Genomic DNA, 26,551 nt, shown 5'->3' with positions numbered 1-26,551 from the left:
AGGGGTGACAGTTAACAAAACTTAGGAAGCACACTGTAAATCCTAGGCTCTTCCTTGTGTGATTAGATTTCACAGTTGCCTAGATTGTTTTAAACGCTCTACGGATAACACACACCCCTCAACTCCCCAACTGAGGACACCCTGCTAGCTGTCTCGCTCCTTATTCCATCTGTAGTTCACCCCGCCCCTGCATACTCATGAGTTTTGGCTTAATCTTCCTTTCCTGACCCCAAAATTGCTCCTTTGACTCATGGCATATGCGGCTTCTCCAATTTTAACTCTCCGGCTCTATGTCTTGGACAGTTTACAAGTGCCCTCTGGCTACCTTCCTGCCTTTATACAGGGTGTCACCCTCTGAGGCACAGAGTCGAAATTAATTAAATCTAGCTTGGTGATGGGCACTCCGGTAGGTCTGCCCTATGACCCAATCCCCCGCCCAATACTCATATTTGTGGGAATAAAATCACATCCTCATAGCTCATTAAAATTCATCATTATGTAAAAGTGTTCAAGTTCATTTCTATTAATTATATTTAAGTGCCAATCCATGTTTCAGTTATATATTTTAATGCATGGACATCACTGTACTCTTGGGGATTAATACTTTTTCTGGAGGGCAGAAAGAGTGGGCCATATCACTATGTCCCTAAATCTGTATATATGAAATACACAAAATTTGTTCACCTTACATAAATAAAAAATTACTTTAAAAAAAGAAAAATAATGACCACAAAAGTTACTCCTTGAAGCTACAAATCCACCTTGTGTAATCAGTGGTCAGTATGAATGTACAAGAACTCAGTAACAGCCGGCGCCTCAGCTCACTAGGCTAATCCTCCGCCTTGTGGCGCCGGCACACCAGGTTCTAGTCCCAGTCGGGGCGCCGGATTCTGTCCCGGTTGCCCCTCTTCCAGGCCAGCTCTCTGCTGTGGCCAGGGAGTGCAGTGGAGGATGGCCCAAGTGCTTGGGCCCTGCACCCCATGGGAGACCAGGAAAAGCACCTGGCTCCTGCCATGGGATCAGCGCGGTGCGCCGGCCGCGACGGCGGCCATTGGAGGGTGAACCAACGGCAAAGGAAGACCTTTCTCTCTGTCTCTCTCTCTCACTGTCCACTCTGCCTGTCAAAAAAAAAAAAAAAAAAAAAAACCTCAGTAACATTTCTTTAAATTTTAACTCTCTCATTAGGGCTTATAAATAGTATATGATTACATTTGACCTTTTAGGGCATTCAAATTTCCCTAAATTCTGTAAGATACAATAGGTCATTTCACTGTTAACTTCTTATATATAGGAAATTTACTTACTAGTCTAAGTGACATTTCAGTGACCTTGAAAGAAATAAATGGTTATATTTTCTTTATTGGCAATAGAGATCTAAAAAATCAGTGTGAATTTTTTTGGTTTTTTTGGGGGGGGGTTTGTTTATTTGGTTGGTTGGTGTTTTGTTTTGTTTTTGAAAGGTAGAGTTAGAGAGAGAGAGAGAGAGAGAGAGAGAGAGAGAATCTTCCAACCACAGGTTCATTCCCCAAATGATTGCAATGGCCACGGCTGGGCCCGGCAGAATCCAGAGCCTAGGAGCTTCATTCAGGTCTACTATGTGGTTGCAGGGACTCAGGTACTTGGGCATCCTCTGCTGCTTTCCCAGGTGTGATAGTAGGGAGCTGGATGGGAAGTAGAGCAGCCAGGACTGGAACCAGTTGCCCATATGGGATGCTGGCGTTATAGACAGCGCCATTATCTGCTATGCCACAATGCCGGCCCCCTTGAATTTTTTTGTAACTGTATGTTAAGTAGATCTCCTGTGTAATTAGTTTTTCCTCCACCACAAATGTCCCCAAGGAATATGTTAGACAAAATAAGGTAAGTACACAAATGGATAGTTTTACATCAATCAACCAGGAAATTAATTATGACCAACAAAAAAGGTTCTTTTATATGTTAAGTAATAAAGTCAAATACATTTTGACTAATTTTTCAACTCTTTAAAACATCTCCCAAATAACATTGACTTACAACATTTATATAGAAATTTATTTCATTTTCACAGCCATCCCCTGAAATAAATGCTATTATCATTCACTCCTCTTGTGGATAAGGACGCTAAGGATCAGAGAAGTTAAGCATCTTGCCTGAGGTCACACAGCAAATAAGTCAACATGGTGTAGCCATGACTGAGACTCAGGCAATAGATTTCATTACTCAGGCACAAAGTCCAAGCCGAGACATGGGAGAATGCTGTGTTGTTTCTCCAACTTCCTACTGAGCAGTACATACTTACTAAGCTACTATGTATTTTGTTTTTGCTCATGAAATATACATGCTATTTTTTCAAGGTTAAATTGCAAAGTAGAAACAGTATTGTACAGAGCAATAATGGCTTATGCTTTCCACTCTCAAGCATTTCCTAAGCAAAGGTTGGAAACACTTTGCACGCATCACTGAAAGATAGCTCCCTTCAATGGACTCCCGTTAATGTTTATTAGCACTTAATAGCCTCTGACAGAACAGTATTTTGAAATTCAAGAGTAATTCAAGGTAAGCAGAATGTGAATACACCAGAGAAGAGTTACCATATTTCAAAATACATTGCTCAGTGCCTTTCACACACGGCTCATGGGGACTGATCACGCCTAATTCTGGAATACTTACACAGACCAGCAGGAAACAACTCCTAAAGACTTGGACGTTGAAAAAGCCAATTAACCCTCTAAATTCCCCATCCACTTATCATCCAGAAATATATGAAGTTATTGTTTCTAAAGGTTTAAAATTCTTAAGTGTATACTAAAATGGCAAAGTGAAAAATCATCTTTAATAAGAAAATGGGGTTGAGGGAAAGGGATGCAGCATTGTGGCTTAGCAGGCAAAGCCGCCTTCAATGCCAGCATCCCTTGTGGGCACCTGTTCAGATCGCAGCGGCTCTACTTCCAATCCAGCTCCCTGCTAATGCACCTGGAAGAGCAGTGGAAGATGGCCCAAGTGCTTGGGCCCCTGCAACCATGTTGGAGACCTGAGGAAACTCCTGGCTCCTGTCTTTGGAATGGTCTAGTTCCAGCTGTTGCAGCCATTTGGGAATAGAACCAGAGAATGGAAGACTCACCCCAACCCCATCTGTAAGTCTGTCTTTCAAATAAATCAAATACATCTTTTAAAAAAAATGAACCAAATGGGTTCTTAAACCAAGGGTCAACTTTCTAGAAATTCTGGACCATCCCACATAAAAGGAAACAGGATCCAAAACCTTTGGTGATTTCTATGTGTTGAAAGAACAAAGCCCTGTGACTTCATGGATGACATTGGCATTTCAGCCACCTGACCATGTCCATTTTACACAGCCCCTGTTCACACAGCAATGGCATTTCCCCTCCTCCTCCGTGGGAGCAGCGCTAACGGTGCGATTGTAGAACACAGCACACGGGTAGTCGAAAAGTTTAGCTTGGAACTTTCCAAATAAAACTACCAGTATCTAGCTCAGAAGAAAAAAAAAAAAAAACACTCTAGGTTAACAACTAAAGAGAATATGATTCGTCAGACCTTCCCATTGACGTGAGAACAGACCTCTCACATGGTTCAGGTCACGGGTTGCTAACTGTTGAAGCTCTCAACTATCTACTGCCATTCTCATCTGCCATTTCCACACATAGACCAGCTCCAGACCTATGTTCTTTCTGCCCAGCCTGATAGCAAGTTATATCCCATCAACTCTATGTGCTCGCTCATGGAGACAAATGCTCTGATTTTTTTCTTTTTATCGTGATGTTTGAAGCTTAAGCGATTTACATACAAAAAAGCACATGCAAGATTAACAGCAGTTTTATTCTTTGACTGGAAGTCGCCTTAGATAAGAAAAGCACGTTTTCAAATGTGATCCTTTGAGACTAGAGAGATCAATTTAGCCAAAATATTCTTATATTATGCCCACTTGGATGCACATGATTTCAGTTCTTTCTTGATACGTCCCAGTTTAAATTGTTTTTCTATCAGCATTATTGCTTGGTGCTTGCTTAAGATATTCTGAACAGTAAAACGAGGAGCTACTGTGATAGAAGAATCTCAATTTTCTTTAAACAATTTACATTACTGCCCTTTCTCCTCATCACTGAAATCTGGCCATAAGAACTCTAGGGTTTCTAATATTTATAAATAACAATTTGATTCCAGTTTTCTTCGTTGACTATGCCAAGCTTAATGGTTTTGTATTTATGAATTTTCATGTTGAGAAAATATTTTATTTGGAAGAAAAATAAAACTATGTGCAATCTCTCTGCATTTCAGGGCCATTGCAACACACAGAATTATCCTTCATAACTGTAAAACTGACACAATGGTGGTGTATTAACTGCTTAAGGAAAAATTATTCAGTGATGCCTTTGAACGCATGGTAAGGAAGATTTTATGCAGGACAATTAGATCAGTTACAGGAATCATGGAAATGGGATTCTGCAGTAGAAGAGAGAGATTTAGGCTCAGCTCCAAACAACATGGACAAGAGAGAACTTAGAGCTGAGAAGTGCTATAGAGACCCATAGACAGAAAATTACTAAGAGGAAGCATCAAGGCCATCTGACTTCACATGATGTTCACTGAAGACAAGGCAGGGTGATGGGACATCACCTGGTGCTGGTGGTGGCTAAGGAATCTGATCCCACAGCTGGGTGACCAGGTAGAGGGCAGGGTTCTTGCCAAACTCACCTACTAAGTTTCTCTGCTAAATATGAGTTTTACAAGGAAATACACACATGGCCCTCAGAGCAGCTTCAAAAACCTGACCAAAGTTTACTCAAGCCAAGCATATCATAAGCTACTGAGAAATGGATTTCAAATTTACAGGAAAAAATACTAAGTAGGTGAGGCAGGTGGTAAGCGACTCTCTTGCTCAGGGAGTAGATAACCATCACAAAGAATGGCAAAGCCCTACTCTTACAAGAGTTAACACATGTAAAGTACTTAAACAGTACCTAACATATATCAATGTTCCGCAAATACCAGCGATCAACATGATTCCTACCTCCACTGCTGTTTCTGCTGCTGCGCTGAGTGCTGATGCAGTTCTGGCTACGCTGCATTGTTCCTCAGCTACTGCGGCCTGTCTCTCATGCAAACTGTGCAAAACCAAACTGCCTCTCCGTCACAGTGCTTTCTCCACTTCCTAAGGCAGCCTCCCAATCTGTGTTCTCACCATCTACGCAGTGACCTAAGTAGACACCTTTGAGCCACAATTCCTTCTGCCACCCTATACCATCCAATGAGAACTTAAACCCTGCCCTTTTTTTAAGATTTATTTTTTTGAAAGTCAGAGTTACACACAGAGAAAAGGAGAGGCAGAGGCAGAGAGAGAGAGAGAGAGAGAGAGAGAGAGAGAGGTCTTCCATCTGCTGGTTTACTTCCCAGATGGTCACAATGGCCGGAGCTGCGCTGATCCGAAGCAGGAGCCAGGAGCTTCTTCCAGCTCTCCCTTGCAGGTGCAAAGCCCCAAGAACTTGGGCCATCTTATACTGCTTTCCCAGGCCACAGCAGAGAGCTGGATCAGAAGTGGAGCAGCTGGGACTCAAACCGACACCCATATGGAATGCCGGCACTGCAGGCAGCAGCTTTACCCACTGTGCCACAGCACCAGCCCCATGCCTGCTCTTGATGCCTTATGAATGTCTCATATTTATCTCTTCCTCCGTATCCTCATAGCTCTGGACCAGTCCCCATCCCTGAACCAACAGCCTCCTTACCATTTTTCTGCTTTCAGTTTTTATTTCTGCAGTCCACTCATTCCTTCAACAAATGTTCATTGAGCAACTACTATATGCCAGGTTTAGAAAATAGTTGTAAACCAATAAGTAGCAAAAGAAAAAGAAAGTTCTTTCATGGAGCCTGCCTTTTAGTGTTAAACACTAGAAGGTATTAAGTGCTATTAAAAAGAAAGAGGCAGGCGTTATGGAGTGGAATGAATATTTGGCAGTGTTAAAAATGATGATCAGGGCAGTGCTTCTTGATCAAGGGGCACAAGAATGAAGACGTAAAGGAAGCCTGGGTGCTAGCCTTGTGGATATGTTGGAGAAGGGTGTTCAAGGCAGAGAGGACACCTAGTGCAGTGAGAGTATACCTGTCACACTGAAGAAAGAGCAGAGAGGTCAGCAAAGCTGAAACTCAGAGAGCAAGAGAGGAGAGAGAACAGGGATGAGCTTACAGAGGTACTAGTGAGCCCAACTGCCCAGGGCTCTGGAGATCACTGGCATTCCTCTGAGAACAATAGGGAGCCACTGTAGAGGTTTGAGCACGGGAGAGACATGATCCTGGAAGGACCAAAGCCAGAGGAAGTTAAGGGGCCACTGTGACAATGCAGAGGAAAGGCGGTGCCATGCTGGACGTGGATGGTACCAAGGAAGACAGTGAGGAGGCGTCAGCACTGATACAGTTGGGTATGGATTGCTGACGGATATTGATGAGATAAGAGAAGACAGCGGCTGTCTCTCACGTGCTTGACCTTCACACGGGAGGCAGGCCGTGCTCTGAGCAGGCATGGAAGGCTGCAGAAAGACTAGACTGCAGTGAGGAGGAGGAGAATCAGAAGTTCAATATGAGACATAATGCTTTCGAAATGCCTTTTAGACATCCCAGTGCAGAGGTCTTAGGTATTTGATTAGGGAACTTCAAAAGCTTTTGGGAAAAGGAAATTAAATATTAGTCTATTTTTGTTAAGTTCATGCATAGGTTTTCATAATATTTTTAAACAATTTTTATTATTAATTAAAAATATTTTCCATGAGCTGTTTGAGGATCCCTTGTGGAAGCCTGGAGATCTGAGGAGAGGTCCTGGCTGGGGAGTATGAATGAGGGACTCATCGGGAAAGAAGATGGCCAGGGACTGGGCCCTGAAGCATTTGCCCACTCATTAAGAGGTGACACCAAAAAAGGCAGAACAAACAAATGATGTAAAGCAAACATGGCCAGGAGAGTAAAATTAAAATAAAGTGGTGGGGGCTGGCATTGTGGTGCAACGGGTTGAGCCGCCACTTGCAACACTGGCACCCCATGTAGGAGTACCCGGGTTCCAGTCAGCCTCCAGTTCTGGTCTGGCTTCCAGCTCACGTGCCTGGGAAGCAGCAGATCCCAGTTCAAGTGGCTGAGTCCCTACATGGGAGATCAGGATGGAGTTCCTGGTTCCTGACTTTGACCTGAGCCAGGCCTGGTTGTGACAGATATTTGGGGACCCACCCATCCCCTACCCAAGCCCCAGATCTCTCTCTGTCATTCAGCCTTTCAAATGAATGAATAGATCTTTTAAATAAATAAATGTAAAAATAAAACCACATGGTCATGGTGAGCATTTGGCCTAGTGATTAAGGTGCTACAGCCCATATCGAAGTGCCTGGGTTCAGCATCCTTTTCTGCTCTTGACCCCAATTCCGGCTGATGCACACTGAGAGGTAGTGGTGATGACACTAGTGATTGGATCCCTGCCATCCACGTTGGTTCCTAACTTCAGTCACCTGCCCAAGGCTGTTGGGAATTGTGGGGCAGTAAACCAGTAGTTGGAAGATCTCTTTCTGTTGCTGCCTCTATCAGTATTTCTGCCTCTCATAATAAAAATGAAAAGTGGTGTAGAATTCTAGAAGGGAAGTGAGGAAAGAAATTCATGGCAGGATTGATTTAACGAGTTTTTTGTTGTTTGTTTGTTTGTTTGTTTTTGACAGGTAGAGTGGACAGTGAGAGAGAGAGAGAGAGAGAAAGGTCTTCCTTTTACCCTCCAATGTCTGCTGTGGCCAGCACACTGCGCTGATCCGAAGCCAGGAGCCAGGTGTTTCTCCTGGTCTTCCATGCAGGCGCAGGGCCCAAGTACTTGGGCCATCTCCACTGCCTTCCTGGGCCACAGCAGAGAGCTGGCCTGGAAGAGGGGCAACCGGGACAGAATCCGGCGCCCCGACCAGGACTAGAACCCAGTGTGCCGGCGCCGCAAGGTGGAGGATTAGCCTAGTGAGCCGCGGCACTGGCCAACAAGTGAGTTTTAGAATTGACCATGGGGCCGGCGCCACGGCTCACTAGGCTAATCCTCCACCTTGCGGCGCCGGCACACTGGGTTCTAGTCCTGGTTGGGGCGCCAGATTCTGTCCCTGTTGCCCCTCTTCCAGGCCAGCTCTCTGCTATGGCCCGGGAGTGCAGTGGAGGATGGCCCAGGTCCTTGGGCCCTGCACCCACATGGGAGACCAAGAGAAGCACCTGGCTCCTGGCTTCGGATCGGCACAGCGGCCATTGGAGGGTGAACCAACGGCAAAAAGGAAGACCTTTTTCGTCAAAAAAAAAAAAAAAAAAAAAAAGAATTGACCATGGGATTGATAAAGTGGAGGCCATTATTAATCTTCTCATGAGAAGTTTTGGAAGAATAATGAAGGATAGAATCCAGTTAGTCTGACTAAAATAGGTTTGGGGCAGTTAACATTTGGTGCAGTGGTTAAGCTGTTTTTTGGTATGTCTACATGCCATACTGGGGTGGCTAGGTTCACGTCCTTGTTCCACTCTCCACTCCAGCTTCCTGCTAATGCACACCGTTGGAGGCAGCAGGCGATGGCTCCATCACTTGTGTCCTTCCCATCCCCTCAGTCTGGGAGTTTCAGACTGAGATCTGGGCTTCTGGCTTTGGCTTGGCCCAGCCTCAGCTATTGGTATTTGGGACATGAACCATTGGATGGAAGATGATCAATATATTCTCTCTCTCTCTCTCTCTCTCTCTTCCTTTTAAACAAATAAAATGATTATTATTAACAAAACATTGATGCCATCACATGATACTGTTTGTGGAAAACTATGTTGTGCTGTGCATGTATATAATGTGTTTTCTTAAATTAATGCTTCCACTACGCCCTTCAACATCCCTTAAGATTAAGGGACTGGAATCTCTGAGGGGTGAATGATGTAGGCAGGCAGATAGGATAAAATTGATTCGATTTGTAAGCTGGAGTCCACGCCCTCAACCACACCCCTGTGTGATCTCATGCCCCTACCTGAACCCCACCTGTATGCCCACCTGCCAATTAGGCTATGTAACCACTCCCCTTGGGAAGTGGACAAAAGGCCTGGAACATGGTAGGCCCCTCCCTTTCTTCTCCCTTATTTCCCTTTGTTGCCCTTGTTGCCCATGCCTGCAGGGCATGTGGCCTTAGGGCTGCCTGCTCCCTGCTTTCCTGCCTGCACAAGGTTCACTCCTGGCCTGCTCTCTGCGTGGTATAGACCCTAACTTAGCTTCCAGACTTTTCTTTATCCCCTAGATAAAGCCTTCACTCTCCTATGCATTTCTCTCACTGAATAAAAGCCTTAAAACTTAAAAAAAAAAAAATTAATGCTTCCAAGTTGCAAAAACTCACACCAGTGACAGAATGACTTCTGAGGTCAGGTAGAAGATGAAAGAGTTTCAAAGAAGAGATACTCTGCTGCTCTAGATACTGTGGCATTTTAAGGGGCATGCATTACTCTGCAATTTAAAATATTTCAAAATATAATAATAATATTGCAGTGAGTGAGCATAATTATGTAAAAAAAACTCTTCCTAAATTTCAAATTACTGTCTTGGCATAAGTTCCCCAAAATGTATTACTAAATCAGAGGGTCTGAACATTTTGAAGCCTTTTGATAAAAACTGGAAAATTGCTTTCCTAATGAGCTGTCATGAGTATGTTCTTGAAGAAAATAGTAAACAATTGAACCAGAAAGAAATACGCTCATCACAAATTTAAATGAGCTTGGTTCATCAAAGTTCAATTCCAGACACACACCCTCAATTCTCTCCAGTCTTTCCTCTTCCTGGGCAAGTTAATTTAACCACACCTATGTACTAGGTATATATGAGTACAATAAGCCTTCTGTTTTTATGTCATTTAAAAAGTAATGCAATATATGTGTAAAAAATCTTTCAAATAGAAAGATAGAAATAGAAGATAGAAATAAGAAGATAGAAATAAGCAGATCATCTTCTTGATTTTTAATAAACACTTAAGAAAGTTTTTCCAATTATAATACTTTTAGTATTGGGTTAGTTTGTTGATTTTAAATGTGAAGCACAAGTGGATGTCATATTTAATTTGTCACAAAATATCTGTTTTCACAGTGGATTTAATTGCTTACTTTAAAATTTCTAAAATGAAACTTAATGATGATCTTTGGATGTTGACAAATGACAGATTGATTAGGACAAATTTTATTCAGAGTGTGAAATAATTAAATGTTTCTTTTCCTGTTTTCCCAAAAGATAATTATAATTCAAAGCATTTTATGGATGTTCAATTTTTGTTTTAATATGTTCAACAAATCTGGGTAAAGAAGTTTAAAAAACTAGAAAATAGTTAAAATGGAAGTTATATTTTAAGCATTAAACCGATGAGAATGGCAAAGTACAGTGACAAGTTTCTAGGATACGGCTACAGGGAGAAGTGTTCAAATTCCTGCTTTGTTGCTTATTAGATCTGTGATCTAGAGCAAGTTATTGAACTTTGCTTAGTTTCAATGTTTTTCATGAAAATAATTGCAATGATTGTTAGCATTGTAACAATAGATGCATTGCTATTGCTATTATGCTTGTTAAAAATATGGATGTTATTTCATATTTTTAAAATAGAAGCTAATTATAGTCTCCCATACTTTAACTGAATGTCTATAATTACATACTATAGTCTCTTGTATTTGCACATAAGGATATACTCTTACTTTCTCATTTTTAAGTTCTGGAACATATAATCATTTTATATAGTATTATCAATTTAAATATATTTAAATACAAAGATTTTTATTAACATGAAAATGGTGCCACTTATTCACTCAACAAATATTCACTGAACACTTAACACTTGCCCATATAGTCCTAGGAGTGATGGATACAGTAGTCAATAAAGAAACAAAAATTCTCAATTTCATAATGTGTGTTCAATGTGGGAGGAAGCAATCAAAAGGCAAATAAGATAAATATTAGAGGGTTGGCTGCATAGCTAGCATAGGAATGAGGGAAGAAGTCTTTACTAAGGTGCCATTTGTAAAATGATCTGAAGAAAACTGAGGGAGGCAGCCATATGGATGTACGAAAGAACTGAGAAAGAGGAAGATACCAGGCCAAGCCCCCAAGTCCATCACGGAAGTGTGCCAGGATTAAATGAGGTTAGTACCTTGAAACACCAAGACAGCATCTTCCACAGAGAAAGAGCTCAGTGAATTGTAGTTATCAATACTCAATTGTTAGCACTGATCATTTAATTATATTACATGACATTTTTACATTTGTCTCCAAGTTTTCAGTTTGTATTCAGGCTTTTGAAAATATATATACTCAGCCTAATGCCATTTAAGCTATCACGTAAGTGTTTTCTAGTTTTAATTATGTGTTAATATAATACATCCTTAAAAGACAAATTCCTTAGTTCTTACTGTATTTAAATCTGACTCCTGCTGTATCCCACACAGTAATATCTTGCACATGATCATGTCCATAAACATGTTGTTTTTCAGTAACTATTTTCAGTTTTTGCAGATTGGCCTCATTCAGTAAACCATAGTTGACTGTATTTTCTCATCCAAATTATAATTTGGAATACCCTCATTAACTCACTCATTAATTTTTATGATTGTCTACAAGTATCATTACTTAGTGCAATAAATGTGGTGAAAAGATGCTATTTCTGTAGAGAAAGCTGTTATAAGTCAGACAGCTTGTTAGTGATTGTCAGTTGAATTAAGATCTGCTATGGCGTGCTACATTTCAACACACCAGTCCATCTGGCCCTGAGTTTGACGATTTCTTATATTCAGTTGCTAAAGGTTTGACTTTTGCATTTACCAAAAAAAATGATAAAACTTGAGTCGTGCATAGGTGCAGAGGTTTGAAAATGTTTATTTCTAGTTGTTTCTAGAAGTAAAGGGAAACTCAAAAGGTCAGGAGACTAATGCTGCATTTGGAAACTCTGCAATGCACAGCACTGTCTAGATGAAGCAAATTGAACATTTGTTGAACATCTTTGACATCTGCTTCACCCTGCTAGACCCCCTTAAGTAATATTGGAATCCAAAAAGACAAAGATAGATCTGTTTGTTTCAAATGAAAATTGGTAGAAGAATTATGACCTGAAAACTAGATATTCCCTAAGGATATTTCATTTCTAAAATTACCAAGCTGTTTTGCTTTCTGTTTAAAGTGTTTGACACTGGGAAAGTCTTCATTTGATGTAGCAGAAATGTGGTAAAGCAGTCTAAATCATTTTAAGAGAAAATATGCATTTTTAAATGTTAGTGCTCTAAACATGGTTTTGTGGGGTTGCATATAATTTTCTCTGTACCTAGAGTTCCACACTAAAATACTGAGATGCTGTGTCAAATTATTGTTACTGCTGCAAGGTTTTAGAAAACAAACTATGAGATTTAATTTTTTAACATTAGTCAAAGGCCACAGTCATTGCATTAGATGAGAACATAATGAAAGAAACACAACAGCAATCATTTGGAACCATAAAAACCTGAAAAAGAAATGTTGTGGAAATACCTACCTACTCTAGATAAAACTTCCTACATAAATATGTTGAGTGAAAAATGACTATGTAACAGATTTTAGGAGATAATGAGTCCCAGAGGATCCAAGAAATATAAATTTAAGTGTGAAATACGATTGGAAAACAAAGAACAAAGTAAATCAAAGCTAGAAATGGCCAGAAATACCCTGAGAGAGACAGGAAAAGAACTTCAGCCAAAAGGCAGGAGAGTTTTGAACAAAGAAGGAAAAGAATAGGGCTCTTCGGAGGCAGAAGAAATAATTCACAAGACATTTGGATTTGACCTCACCAATCACTACCCACGTCTCTCATCTGTACTCAGCCCACTGCCCTCCATCTCATTAGCACACTCATTTCTGTGATACTGCTCTCATACACTGCTAGGTGCACACTCTTGCTTCACCCTGCCCTGTTCCCTGGTCACACACTCCTCCAGCAAGCCCCCAGAACCTTCTCTTTTGCTGTTCTCGGCACCCCACATAACTCACCTCCTTCACTTCAGTTGTCTTCCACCTCCACATGCTGATTAAAAGCTTACTGTAATCTATAAATGACTTCTCTTCCTTTGAAACGCTCTCTTCCAGCCCACACAGGATGTGGTTTCAATCATTTTTTAAATCTTCTACTGATGTTTCCAATGCATTGACATCACCTTTGCTATAACAACTTTTGAAACATGATTTTAAAATACAAACAGCTCGTTATTTCTCCCAGCCCTTATCTTTTTCTAGATATTCCTCCATATTCTCAAGTCAGTGGTTGCATTACTGAATAGGTTTTTTCCTCATTCATTTTCTTATATGACATCAGTGTTGCCAACTCAATAAACTGTCCTCAGAGTTGCCCCTCCTCTTTATCTGGGAATATTTCTCTTCATTTCAATTTGGATACTTACATATCCATGATAGTATTGGGATGCCACAGTTGCCTGGAAATTTCCATGCCAAATATCTCAAACTCTTAAGAGACATTCAAAATGATGAGTAGGTACTAGGAAGAGTACTGGAGGTTAGAAATACAGTAGCACACTTTTCATAGTTAGGACTTTCAGCCTTAACTTTGAGCATTTTTCTTAATTCATCTAGAATTTATCTAGCACTCAGTTTGGAACTGAACTGCGTAGACACAACACATTAAATCAAATTGTAACAAGAGCCATTTATGTTGAGAAGTATAGACCTAAGAGGCAAGAGTGTCTATGTCTGCTTGTCAGTGCATGTTTTCTTCTCCAAAAGTCAAATAATAACTGCAAATTAGCTTTTGTAAATATGAGAGGCATCATAAGGAAATGAACAATAATGATTTACCATGATGAAATTATGTCAATATGCCTATCTCTTACTGTGTTTTGTAATCAGGATAATGCCTGTATTAGAATGTACTGAAAAGTCACCAATACATCGTGATTCTTTGGCTCTATTTTTCTGTATTTGTAATTTACTCCTTCAACAGAGAATTACTGGAGGCCAGGATCAAACTAGTTTATTAGGAGATTGTGAGATCAATGGACTGGAACAGGAGAGCCCTCTTTGGCATCTACTAGTCATGTGGGAAGTCCCTTAACCTCTCCAGGCCGCTAAACTTCTCAACTGGAAGGAGCTAATACCACCTTTCTCTTATTGGTTATAGAGCATCTAGTGAGATAATATATTTGAAAAACACTGTGCATTTCTACCTTTCTATAAAATGGACACATACTCCTCTATTAGAAACACATTCCAAGCCAGGAAATTAACTGACATTTCTTAATATGACAACACCGTAATTTTACAAAGAACATATTTACCTACAGCTGACTTGTATAAGCCAACAACCATATCACTTTGCATTAAGGTTTATTAAATTACATTTCCAAAAGTAACATATTCCATACTTTTTCCCCAAGTAACCTATTAGATCTGTACAGGGATCACACACTAGCCCTTCTATTTTGTCTATTCTTTCCCTCAGCTGGCTGATCGCTGCCATCTTCCAGGCTTCAATCTCTGTATTTTTCCAGAGATTTCTTGGCTAAGCTTCTGTCTCAAATTACCATTCTGCTTCCTCATCAACTGGTACCATTTCTTTACCTCACATCCAGTTCCTTCCACTCTCAGTAATCAATTTCACCACTTCTAAAACTTCTCTGCAAAAATAGGAAGGACTTCCTAATCACCTCACTTAATACCCTCTTTCCAGTATGCACGCTATTTGACATTACTGCAGGATTTGATCCTTCTTGAATCTTTCTCCTCCTTTGGCATTTACAGCAATGAATAAAACCAAGCTGACATTCACATAGAAAAATAAATGAGACTAAAATCTTTAAAATTGTCTTAAAATGTTGGTGAAAACTTTCAAACAATTGCCAAAATCTGGGTTCACTTTTTACATCAAATTTGAAGCTAGAAGTACAATTATCTCTGATCTCCCTTCACAATTTTCAACATCTCCCAGTTTCCTGCTCTGATGTCAATTTTATCCACAAAGCTTTTCCTGCCCCTACTAGTCACTCTTTCCTATATAATCTCAAATTTTATTTTTATTAAAATGTATATCATACACAGAATTGTAGTTTTAAATGAGTGTAAATCTGCCTTCACAGAATTATACAGAGATCATGCAAACACAATGCTGTCTATATTATAGATTTCAGTAATGAATTTGTGAAGAAAGAATATCAAACTACATCAACCCATTCTACATTATTCCTTTGAAACATACCAAAAATACTAATGTTCTCACTGGCAAATGAACATGTAACTCTTATAGATTGCTCAGTGGTTATACAAACATTAGGCAACTCAACTTTGAGTATTTGAAAAACACTAGGTTTACGGAATTTAGAGACAGGGATTTTAATCCTATTTTTTTTAACAAAAGTGAACTCAACTGCTTCTAATGTTTTCTTATTTTGCTATAATTTAAAGTTAATAATTAAAATAATACTTTATAATTATTTTCATAAGCATTAAGAAACAAATCTTTTTTAGGGTGAGACAGACTAGTTTCTGACTCTTTGCATTAAAATGCTTCACACACTAAGGCTGAAGTATGCACATTGCTGGACTTGTCATTCTGACTCTTGTGAACAAGGGACAGTTTGTGGGCTATGCAGCAAGTTTAAGAACTCAAGTTATAACCTAGTGCCGAAAGTGCTTCTGTAGGAAGTCGAAGTGGGTTTCTTCCATGCCGGAATTTAATTATCATCCATGTTTATTTTACTGTCAAGCATAAGTGGCAGGTGATGCATTATATTAGTCAATTTCATTCTCCACAGGGGTGGTTGGTGAGAAGATTTTGGTCAACATTATCAGAATTTCCATTTGATAGAAGAAATAACAGCAACATGTAAAACATGGTGACTATAATTCATAGCGATACTATATATATTACATTTATACATATATATGTGTACACACATACACACATAACACATACACACTGGAAATTTGCTAAATGAATAGATTTTAAGGTTCTTACCATAACAACTGATAAGTATGTGAAGTAATGCTAATTACTTCAATTAAGCCATTCCACAATGTACACACATTTTAACACATATTAAACATGATAAATATATATAATTTTTACATCAAATTTAAAGAAACAAAGGAAAAAATTTAAACATTATTTTCTGTTTTTAATGATATATTCTGCTGATATCTATTTTATTATGAAGATTTTTTTTTTAGGTGAAAATGTTTGCAAACTTTATTTCTGATGGAGGTTAATATCCAAAATATTTTTTTTAAACTTTTATTTAATGCATATAATTTTCCAAAGTACGACTTATGGATTACAATGGCTTCCCCCCCATACCGTCCCTCCCACCCACAACCCTCCCCTTTCCCACTCCCTCTCCCCTTCCATTCACATCAAGATTCATTTTCGATTATCTTAATATACAGAAGATCAGCTTAGTATACATTAAGTATGGATTTCAACAGTTTGCTCCCACACAGAAACATAAAGTGAAAAATAATAGATGATTTTTTTTAAATGATGATGAAATCAGAGCAGACCTATTGTCATGTTTAATCCCAGTGAGAGTCAAGTTGGGAATTGATAATTTCTTTTTTTTTTTTTTTTACAGAGGATCAGTTTAGTATGCATTAAGTAAGGATTTCAACAGTTTGCACCCCCATAGAAATACAAAGTGAAATATATTGTTTGAGTACTCGTTATAGCATTAAATCTCAATGTACAGCACATTAAGGATAGAGATCCTACATGAGGAGTAAGTGCACAGTGACTCCTGTTGTTGACTTTACCAATTGACACTCCTGTCTATGGCATCAGTAATCTCCCTATGCTCCAGTCATGAGTTTCCAAGGCTATGGAAGCCCTCTGAGTTCTCCGACTCTTATCTTGTTTAGACAAGGTCATAGTCAAAGTGGAGGTTCTCTCCTCCCTTCAGAGAAAGGTACCTCCTTCTTTGATGCCCTGTTCTTTCCACTGAGATCTCACTCGCAGAGATCTTTTGCCAGAGTGTCTTGGCTTTCCATGCCTGAAATACTCTCATGAGCTTTTCAGCCAGCTCCGAATGCCTTTAGGGCTGATTCTGAGGCCAGAGTGCTATTTAGGACATCTGCCATTCTATGAGTCTGCTGAGTATCTCACTTCCCATGTTGGATCACTCTCCCTTTTATTTACTCCATCAGTTAGCGTTAGCAGGTACTAGACTTGTCTGTGTGCTCCCTTTGACTCCCAGTCCCTCCACCATGACCAACTGTGAACTGAAATTGATCACCTGGAACAGTGAGATGGCATTGGTACATGCCACCTCGATGGGATTGAATTGGAATCCCCTGGTATGCTTCCAACTCCACCACTTGGGGCAAGTCAGCCTGAGCATGTCCCAAATTATACATCTCTTCCCTCTCCCATTCCCACCACCATGTTCAACAGGGATCACATTTCAGTTAATTTTCAACACTTAAGAATAACTGTGCATCAATTACAGATCTAAACCAGTCATATTAAGTAGAACAGATAAAAAAAACTACTAAGAGGGATAATGTATTAAGTTGTTCATTAACAGTCAGGGCTATGCTGATCAAGCCACCATTTCCCATAGTGTCCACCTCACTCCAACAGGTTTTTTCACTGTACTTTAAAAAGTTTTTCAATTTCAAAACATTTTTTAAAACATTTTATTGACATGTATTGCTTCTAGAGGTTTACACATAACATTTAATATTTCACCACCTGTATATAGAATCAACTGATAGTATTTCCATTTCCCTGTCTTGTTTTTTCCTTTTTTGTGAGCAAAGTTAAAGAAGTTTATTGAAAAAAAGAGCAGAGAAAGCTCCCAGGAGTCAGGAGGGATTCCTAAAGAAGGTAGCCCTCCTTCTCTTCTGTGTGTGGAGCCTACCAGCCATATCACAAGGTATGGATTGCTAGGTTAAGTGGTTCATCTATTTTTAGCTTTTGAGGAACTTCCATCTTGTTCTCCAGGATAGCTGTACTAATTTTCCATCCTACCAACAGTCTATTAGGATTCCCTTTTCTGTACATTCTCACCAGCATTTGTTATCTTTTTGTCTTTTGGGTAATAGCCTTTCTAACTGGAGTGAGATTTTGTTTCATTGTGGTTTTCATGTGCATTTCCCTTATGGCTAGTGATACTGAACACTTCTTTCTATATATGTTGGCCATTTGTGACAGCAAATGACCATTTTATTCACTTGAGATTGAGGAATTTAGTCTACTGAGTTCCTTTTTTATGTGAGTGCTTTTGTTAGAAGTCGAGGTGGATTCCATCTTTTGTGAAATGTCTATTCAGATCCTTTGCCCATTTCTTATCTGAATTGCATATTGTTGTTCTCAGTGAGTTTTATTGGGAGGATCCCTTATGTATCCTGGACAATAATTCTTTGTCAAATAGCTTGCAAATATTTTCTCCCATTCTACTGGTTGCCTCTTCAGTGTGTTATTTCCTTTGCTGTACAGAAGCTTCTTACTTTGATATAGTGCTTTTTGTCTAGTTTCACTTTTGTTGACTGTACTTTTGGGACCTTAACTTAAAAATTCATTTCCTATACTGACAACTTAAAGTGTTCTGTCTATACTTTCTTCTAGTAGCTTTATAATTTCAATTTCTATTGTATATTTTTCCTTCTTTCTCTGGCCTAATTTCTCTGGCTAGAAATTCCAATGTGTATATAATAAAAGTGATGAGAGTAGACATCCTTATCTGGCTTTAGGACTTAAGAGGACATGCTTTCAGCTTTCCCCAACTCAATATGATGTTGACTGGGGTTTTGTCAGTACAGTCTGTGTTATGTTGAGGTATACTCCTTGTTCAAGGTTTTGAACATGCTTGTATGTTGAATTCCATCTAACACCTTTTCTGCATGTATTGTGATGATCATAGGGTTTTTATCCTTCACTCTGCTGATGTGATATATTATGTTTGTTGATTTACCTACGTTGAACCATCCTTTCATTCCTGGGATAAGTTACGCTTGGTCATGGTAAATGATCTTTTAGGTATGTTGTTCAATTTGATCTAGTACCCCCATGTTCATTGCAGCTCAATTCATGATAATTAAGATATAGAATCAACACAGATGTCCATCAACTGATGACTAAAAAAATGTGATATATATATATATATATATATATATACACACACACACACACACACACACAATGGAATACTACTAGGCCATAAAAAATGAAAACCTGTCTTTTGCAACAGAATGGATGCAACTGGAGACCATTTTGTTTAGCGAAATAATCCAGTCTTGTTTTCTCTGATATGTGGTAGTTAACGTAGGATGCATAAAAAGTATAATAAAACTGATGTCATATAATCTGAATATTGTTTTGAAGCTCCACATATAATCCTGTGGAACAATGGTCTTTCTACTTTTTAGACATGTTGCACATTATGGTTAGTGCTGCATTAAGCCCATGATTATAAAGTAAATTGAAATTACAAAGTAAATTGAAAAGAATAAAAGGAAGGAGGAAGGAAGAAAAGAGAAGGGATGGATGGAGGGAGGGAAGGATGGAAGGAAGTATGGTTATCTTCTTAGAATTGTATCTATGAAATATATAAAATTTATTCTCTTTATGTTAATAAAAACATGTAAGTTGGGTGGAATTCATCAATGAAGTCATCTTCTGCTAAAATTTTCTTTATTTGAAGAATTTCTATTACTGATTCAATCTCATTATATGTCATTGCTTAGTTCAGGTTCTTCCAGGTTTACTAATATGTTGTCATTGTTCATAATAGTTCCTAATGATCCTTTGTATTTCTGTACTAATATCTCCTTTTTGGCCTCTGATTTTTTTCTTCCCTCTCTCATTAGTCTAGCTAACAGTTTATTGATTTTGGGTGTTTTTTTTTGGGGGGGGGGAATGCCTTATTACATTGATCTTCAATATTTTTTGTCTCTATTTCATTTTTTTCTGCTTTAATTGTTGTTTCTTCCTTTACAATAATGTTGGGTTTGATTTGTACTTGTTTTTCTAGGTCCTGGAGATGTATTATTAGGTTGTTTTTTGAGATTTGCTATCTTTTGTGATGCAGGCACTTATTGCTATAAAGTTCCCTGCTAATACTATATTTGCTGAATCCCATAAGTTTTTGCTTTGTTTTTTGCTGTAGTTCCATTTTCATTCCTTCTGAGGAATTTTCCAGTTTTCCTTTTGATGTGTTCAACAATCCATTGTTCTTTTCAAAGGGTATTGTGCAGTCACCATGTAATTGTATCATTAGTATAGCTTCTTTTCTTGATTTCTAGTTTATTCCATTGTCAGAAAAGACACATGATAGGATTTCAATTTTTTTCTTTAGTTTGTTGAGATGTTTTGTGACCTGATATATGGTCTATCCTAGAGAATGTTGCATGCACAGATTAAAAGAAAACATATCCTTGGGCCAGCATTATAGCATAGCAGGTTAATCCTCTGCCTGGGCTGTGAGCATCCCATATGGGCACCAGTTTAAGAATGAGCCACTCCACTTCTGATCCAGCTCCCTGCTAATGCACCTGCGAAAACAGAGGAAGATGGTCCAAGTGCTTGGACCCCTGCATCCATGTGGGAGACCCAGAAGAAGCTCCAGTTTTGTAACTTTGGTCTGGCCTAGCCCCAGCCATTGGGGCCATTTGGGGAGTGAAAGAGAAAATGCAAGATCTCACTTTCTCTCTCCTCCTCTCTCTGTAACTGTGCCTTTCAAATAAATAAAAATATTTTTTAAAAATACATATCTTTTAATTGTTGGATTAAGCATTCTTATAACTGTCTCTTGGGTCCATTTGAACTATAGTGCTCTTGAACTCTGATGTTTCTTTGTGGATATTTCACCTTCATGATTTGTTCTTTGACCAAAGTGAGGTGTTGGCTTTATACACTATTATTGCATTGGAGCTTATCTCTCCCTTTGGATCTAATAATATGTACTTTATAAAATCATGTGCCCTGGTATTAGGCACATATATATTTATAATCATTATATCTTCTTGTTGAACTGATCCTTTGATCATTAGATAATGAATCTTGTAGTCTCATAATTTTTGTCTCAAAGTTATTTTTTCTGAAATAAGTGTAGCTACTTCTGCTCATTTTTGGTTTCCATTTGCATAGAATATCTTTTTCTATTATTCTATGTTCAGGCTGAGTGGGTCTTGTCTTTGTTGGTGAAGTGAGTTTCTTGTAGGCAGCATATCATTGGGTCTTATTTTTTATTCATCCAGTATTTTTTAACTGGGTAATTAAGTCTATTTACATTCAAGGTTATTACTGATAGGTAATGAGTTAGGCCTGTCAATTCTATAAAATTCTCCTAACTATTTTTAATATCCTTTTTTCTTTTACTAGTGGGCTTTATGTTTTCTTGGGTTTTCATGCTGATAGTCACCTTTCTTAAGCATCTTTTAAATGCAAGTATGGTTATGATGAATTCCATCAATTTTTGCTTTTCTTGCAATGTCTCTATTTCTCCCTAACCTATGAAGGATACTTTGCTGGGTATAGTATTTTTGGTTGGCAGTATTTTTCTTCCAACCAAAGAACAATACATCATTCCATTCTCTCCTGAACTATGAGGCTTCTGGTGAGAAGTATGTTCATCTTATGAGGACCTACTTAAATATATGACTGGGTGTTTTCTCAGGCAGATTTTACAATTGTCTCTTTATGTTGTAATTTTGAAAGTTTGACCATAATGTGTAACGGTGAAAATCTTTTCTGGTCATGTCTTTTTGGGGGTCCTGTGGGCCTCCTATGCTTGGATGTCCACGTGTCTCTTAAGATTGGGGAATTTTTCAGGTATTATTTCATTGAATATGCTTTCCATGTCATTACTTCATTCTCTAAGGAATTCCCACAATTTGAATTTTGGATCATTTTATAGTATCCATGTTTCCGAGCTATCTTAATTATTTTTTTCTTTCATTATGGTTTTATTTACTAGGATATTTCAACACACCTGGTCTTCTCTTTCAAATAGTCCTTGATCTGCTTAAGCTACTTTGATTTCAAGGCTTACAACTTTATTTTATGATTGACATATTCCATTCTTCATTTCTAAGATTTCTGTTTGGTTCTTTTTCAAGATCTGTTTACTGAACTTCTCATGCATTCCACACCATTGTTTTCTTGATTTTGGTCAATTGGCTATCTGTATTCACTTATAATTATTCTTTTGAATTACTCATTAGATATTTCCTTAGACTTTTAAGTCTTTTACTTAATTATCGTGTTCCTTTGGGGCATCACGTTGCCTCGCTTTTTCAAACTGCCTGGGTCTCTACATTGACATTTGTGCATTCAGTGAGATAGTTGTTTCTAACACTTTAATGGACGGGATTTATGATAAAAGCCTTTTCCCTGAAGATGTGTCTTCATATGTCATTTTGGCAGGTGATTTTGGCTTCAGTTGCAGTTGGAGGCTGCAGTATAGTCTCCCTATAACTTTTTCCACAGCAATTGGCAGCAGTGGCAGTGGGGGGAGGGTATGTGGCCCTCCTCTCAGTCTCAGTAGTGATCCATGGGTCTTGGTACTGTGCCCAGGGTTGAATAACTGTCCTCAGTCCACTGTGACTAGGGTCATAGTAAGGCTGGCTCAGAGCCTGGAGGGTTCATTGATCATTTCAGTACTGGGGTTGTAATAGTACCAGCCCCAAGTTGGTTAGGAGTGCAATGCTACAATGCCAGTCCCAGGTTTCTTTGAAGTGTGTTGGCATCCACCTACCTTTTCTCCCACAAGCAGACAATTGCTTTCTTTATATTATGCAGCCTGGTATTGGGAGAGAAATGAAGCGACATCAACATTACAATATTAGGCCACATTGGGAGCCCACTGCCTGCCTGCCAAGACCAGTTCAACACAGAGTAGGACCAAGGCCCACTTCCCTGTGGGCTGCCCGCCCCTGGAGCAGACTTGCAGCCTGATATCATTGGAGTCAAGCACAGTGATGCTGGCTAGTATATATGTCCAATTTATTGGAGCCATGGCTCTCCACTTGGAACCAGAGATCAGAGGCTCCATCCACAGGCACTGGCCGGGAGGAAAGCAACCATTAGTATCATCCCAGTGGTGGTTTTACCAGTTCCAAGACACAGTTCTGTGCTCACGTTTCTGCCCTACTTCCCAGTGACTGGTGACTTCTCCTTGCTGTCTGCCCATGGTTGCAGGGGCAGATGGAGGAATTAGTCCCTTGGATTCCCAGACTGACACTAAGCTGGCTTGCACCTTAGACTCACAGTCACAGGTTCTGGCACTTCCTTATAGATGTACCACATGCCTTCATAAGACTGGGATTGATACAAGCTAAAAAAAAATTTTTTAAGGGAAGGGAGTGGGCAGGGAAGGAGAGAAAAGAGGTGGGGGATTTTTGTTGTATTCTGTTATTGGCATAACTCATATGTCAAAAATAACAATTGAGTCAAGCAAGCTGCTTGTAAAAAATAAGGTTGCCAAAAATATAATCCTAATCAGAACAAAACTTTTAATTATGACTCTGTTGAACATGTGTTGAGAAGAGCAACTAGCAAAATGATGCCAGGTTCACTTTTCAACTTTTTGCAATACATCTTTATAAACTACTATTTAGATAACTTCTTCTCTCTTCCTCCAAGTGATTACAAAGGTCACATTGAATTCCAAATGCATATTTACTCTGTTGGATTAAATACTTTTATTGGCAACTAATCAATATACTATATTAGCCCATGGAATAGGCAGGTACAGGCCTGAGTAGAATAGCATCCAATGGACAAACACAACAGTTCATCTTTGCAACATTTGATAAACTATGTTTAGCCACAATTGGAGAAAAACACAAGAGACTAACAGGTTTTCTAATTACATAAAAATAAATACGTAAAAGGCAATTTGTGTTCTATTTCCATCGAGAATAAAATGTACTATCTGAAGTGTACTATCTAAAGGTATTTAGATACCTTTCCAGTGGTAATTTACACTGGCATTCCATTGAGGACAAGAGCACTATGGCTTTTATGTTCCTAAATAGATGCATTGATTTAAAAATATGTTTCAAAATGAATTAATAATTGGATGTAGTATAAGATATGTCATGTTAAGTAATAATAAACTGATTTCAATAGGAGTAAGTTTCAAAAGTTTCTAAGTTTTCTGGATAAGTTTATGTTAGTCCATTTAACTTCAAAAGTGATCATCATTTAAGAATTCCATAGATGTCCATGGAAAGAATCCTCTTGAACATATGTGAGACAATTGGTTAAATGCATAGACTTTGGTAGTAGGGAAACCTGGGTTCCATCTCTAGTCATGGCACTTATTACGCAGGTGCTATTGTGAAGTCATTCCCATACTTGCAAATCGGTGCCCCTAACAGTTCTTATTTCTAGTGCCTGTATCAATAACTACATAGAAAGATAAGAAAAATGCTAAATGGGGTGCCCCTGCTGTAAATATTAGGCAGACTCTCCACCTCATCAACATATGTGACTATAATTGTCATGGATTATTTTTGCAACAACGTTGAAGAAATGTTACTCCCCACAATGGCTAGAGCTGGCCCTATCTGAAGCCAGGAGCCAGGAGCTTCTGGGTCTCCCACATGGGTACAAGGTCCCAAGGGCTTGGGCCATCTTCTACTGCTCCCAGGCCATAGCAGAGAGCTGGATCAGAAATGGAGCAACCGGGACTTGAGCCAGCACCCATATGGGATGCTGGCACTGCAGGCTGGGGCTTTAATCCACTGTGCCACAGCGCCGGCCCCGATAGGTACCATCGTTAGAGGGGAGAAGGATATGTCCTCCTAAAATTTCTTAAGGAATTAAACCATAGGAAGCTTCCAGCTGTGAGCGTTTATTATGTAAGACATTGGTTCCTCAGAATTGTCCCTAAGATTCAACTGTCTGCATCTTACAAGTAAGAACCTGAGGTTACAGATGGCCACATAATGTGCCCTAAAGTCACACAGCTGCTGGAAAAGCCAAAATTAAATCCCAGCTTTTTCTCAACCATAGGCCCCACATCGATCCGTCTGTAATTGTCTGAGGTGGGGATTCTGCAGGTGGGAACCCTGGGAGGGGAAGGGAGCCTGCTGAGATGAACAGTTAAAGAGTTGGAGAAGGCTTTGTGTTTAATTCAAACGTATTTTCCCTTAAACTTGCTTATAATTTATGATAGGAAGTTCAAGACATTACTTACATCCAGACATTTGCTGATTTGGTGTTACCAAGCCTTGTGAACTGGAATGTCCAAGTACTCGTATTAGCCAGGGATGCCTTCTGAAGTGTGAAGTATTTGCTCTGCACGTGACTTCTAACCAAATGAAATTCACAGAACAAATATAGGTCCTGATTCATCTGGGTTGAATGCATCAGGCAGAAAATTAGAAGACAATGGATATCAGAGTTTCTTTTCAGAAACAACAGATCAGTATACTACTTTTTAATCATACAAAGGTACTTTAAAGTCTGTGCTGTTATTATAATTCCCTGGTGTCTCACTTTGCATTTAGATACCTTTCAGTTCTCTAAGTGTATTGACATTGCAAGTGGCTGTAATAGAGTAGATTTTTCCTGGGCTTTTCTAGATAAGCAGAATAGAGGTATTTTTCATATAAATCATATAATACATAACTTCATTGCTATAGAGATAAGTGAAACCTATCATAACTCTTTATGAATTCTTTAAATATTTTTCATTAATAATCTCTTGAGCAACTTCCAGGTCCCTGGGAAGAAGTCACTCGAACATTTCAATTGTCACTTCTTAAATTACATTAGAGAACTTCTGAATGAGAAAGATGGCCATTGTACTTTGTGAATGATGCAGCTACAGTTGCAGAGAGTAGTTCACGCCACACTTCATCGCTCAGTCCCCAGGGTGTATTAACAATGTCTTTTTCTAAGGCTTTGATTACAGCTCCAAAATGAGACAAATCTAGGAAGAAAATATTTTTGAAGCACTTTCTTGCTTCTTTTTCTCACTCCAAGATCCGTGTCCCTAAGGCAATCTTATGTAAGGTTCAGCACATGATCTAAGCACATGAAATAGTCTCGCTGCTGAAGCAAATGAGGCGTTCAGGCTGCTTGGTATTCCTGTGGGCTATCAGTGTTCTCACTGACAGTACAGGGTGCCTGCTGCTCAAGATGAGGGGTAGGAGGGATGGTTTGCAAGGGGAGTGCAGGGGGTGCTGTAATAAATCCGTTTTCTGTTTGCATGACTCCATATGCTCTTGTAAAGTTACCAGTTCTTTCTCTAGGTTTTTTATTTCTTTTCCTTTTAATGCCAAGATGAATTGATCTGGGATTGCTGCTCCAAATGCTGACATCACTGAATAGGAAGGTGCCATTGCAAAATGAACCATAGCAAATTCTTAATAAGCAACCTTCACAGAGAGTCATAGTTTTTGACATTTAGGTGTAGTCTCATCCCCAGTGAATGAAGCTTTGCTCGGTCCAAGCATGCCAAGAAGAATGAAGAATACAAAGTTTTCAGTTGGTATTAATTACATTGTAATCCTTCCTATCTTGAGCAATCAAATCCTATGACTTGACTACTTCTATCCACCAGAGAAATGAGAAAAGGGATGATT

The 26,551-nt window shown here is 39.0% G+C and overlaps 1 protein-coding gene across 4 annotated transcripts in view; it reads left to right on the top strand.

The window, feature by feature from the left end:
* Positions 1 to 26,551, top strand: part of GRID2 (glutamate ionotropic receptor delta type subunit 2) — a 1,616,513-nt gene that overhangs the window by 1,489,805 nt on the left and 100,157 nt on the right. The gene's annotated exons all lie outside the window — the stretch shown is intronic.

Source organism: Oryctolagus cuniculus, chromosome 8, assembly GCF_964237555.1.
Source record: "Oryctolagus cuniculus chromosome 8, mOryCun1.1, whole genome shotgun sequence".
In the NCBI taxonomy this organism is placed as follows: Eukaryota; Metazoa; Chordata; class Mammalia; order Lagomorpha; family Leporidae; genus Oryctolagus; species Oryctolagus cuniculus.
The sequence above is the reverse complement of the archived record's forward strand: the minus strand, read 5'-3'. Positions and strand labels throughout refer to the sequence as shown.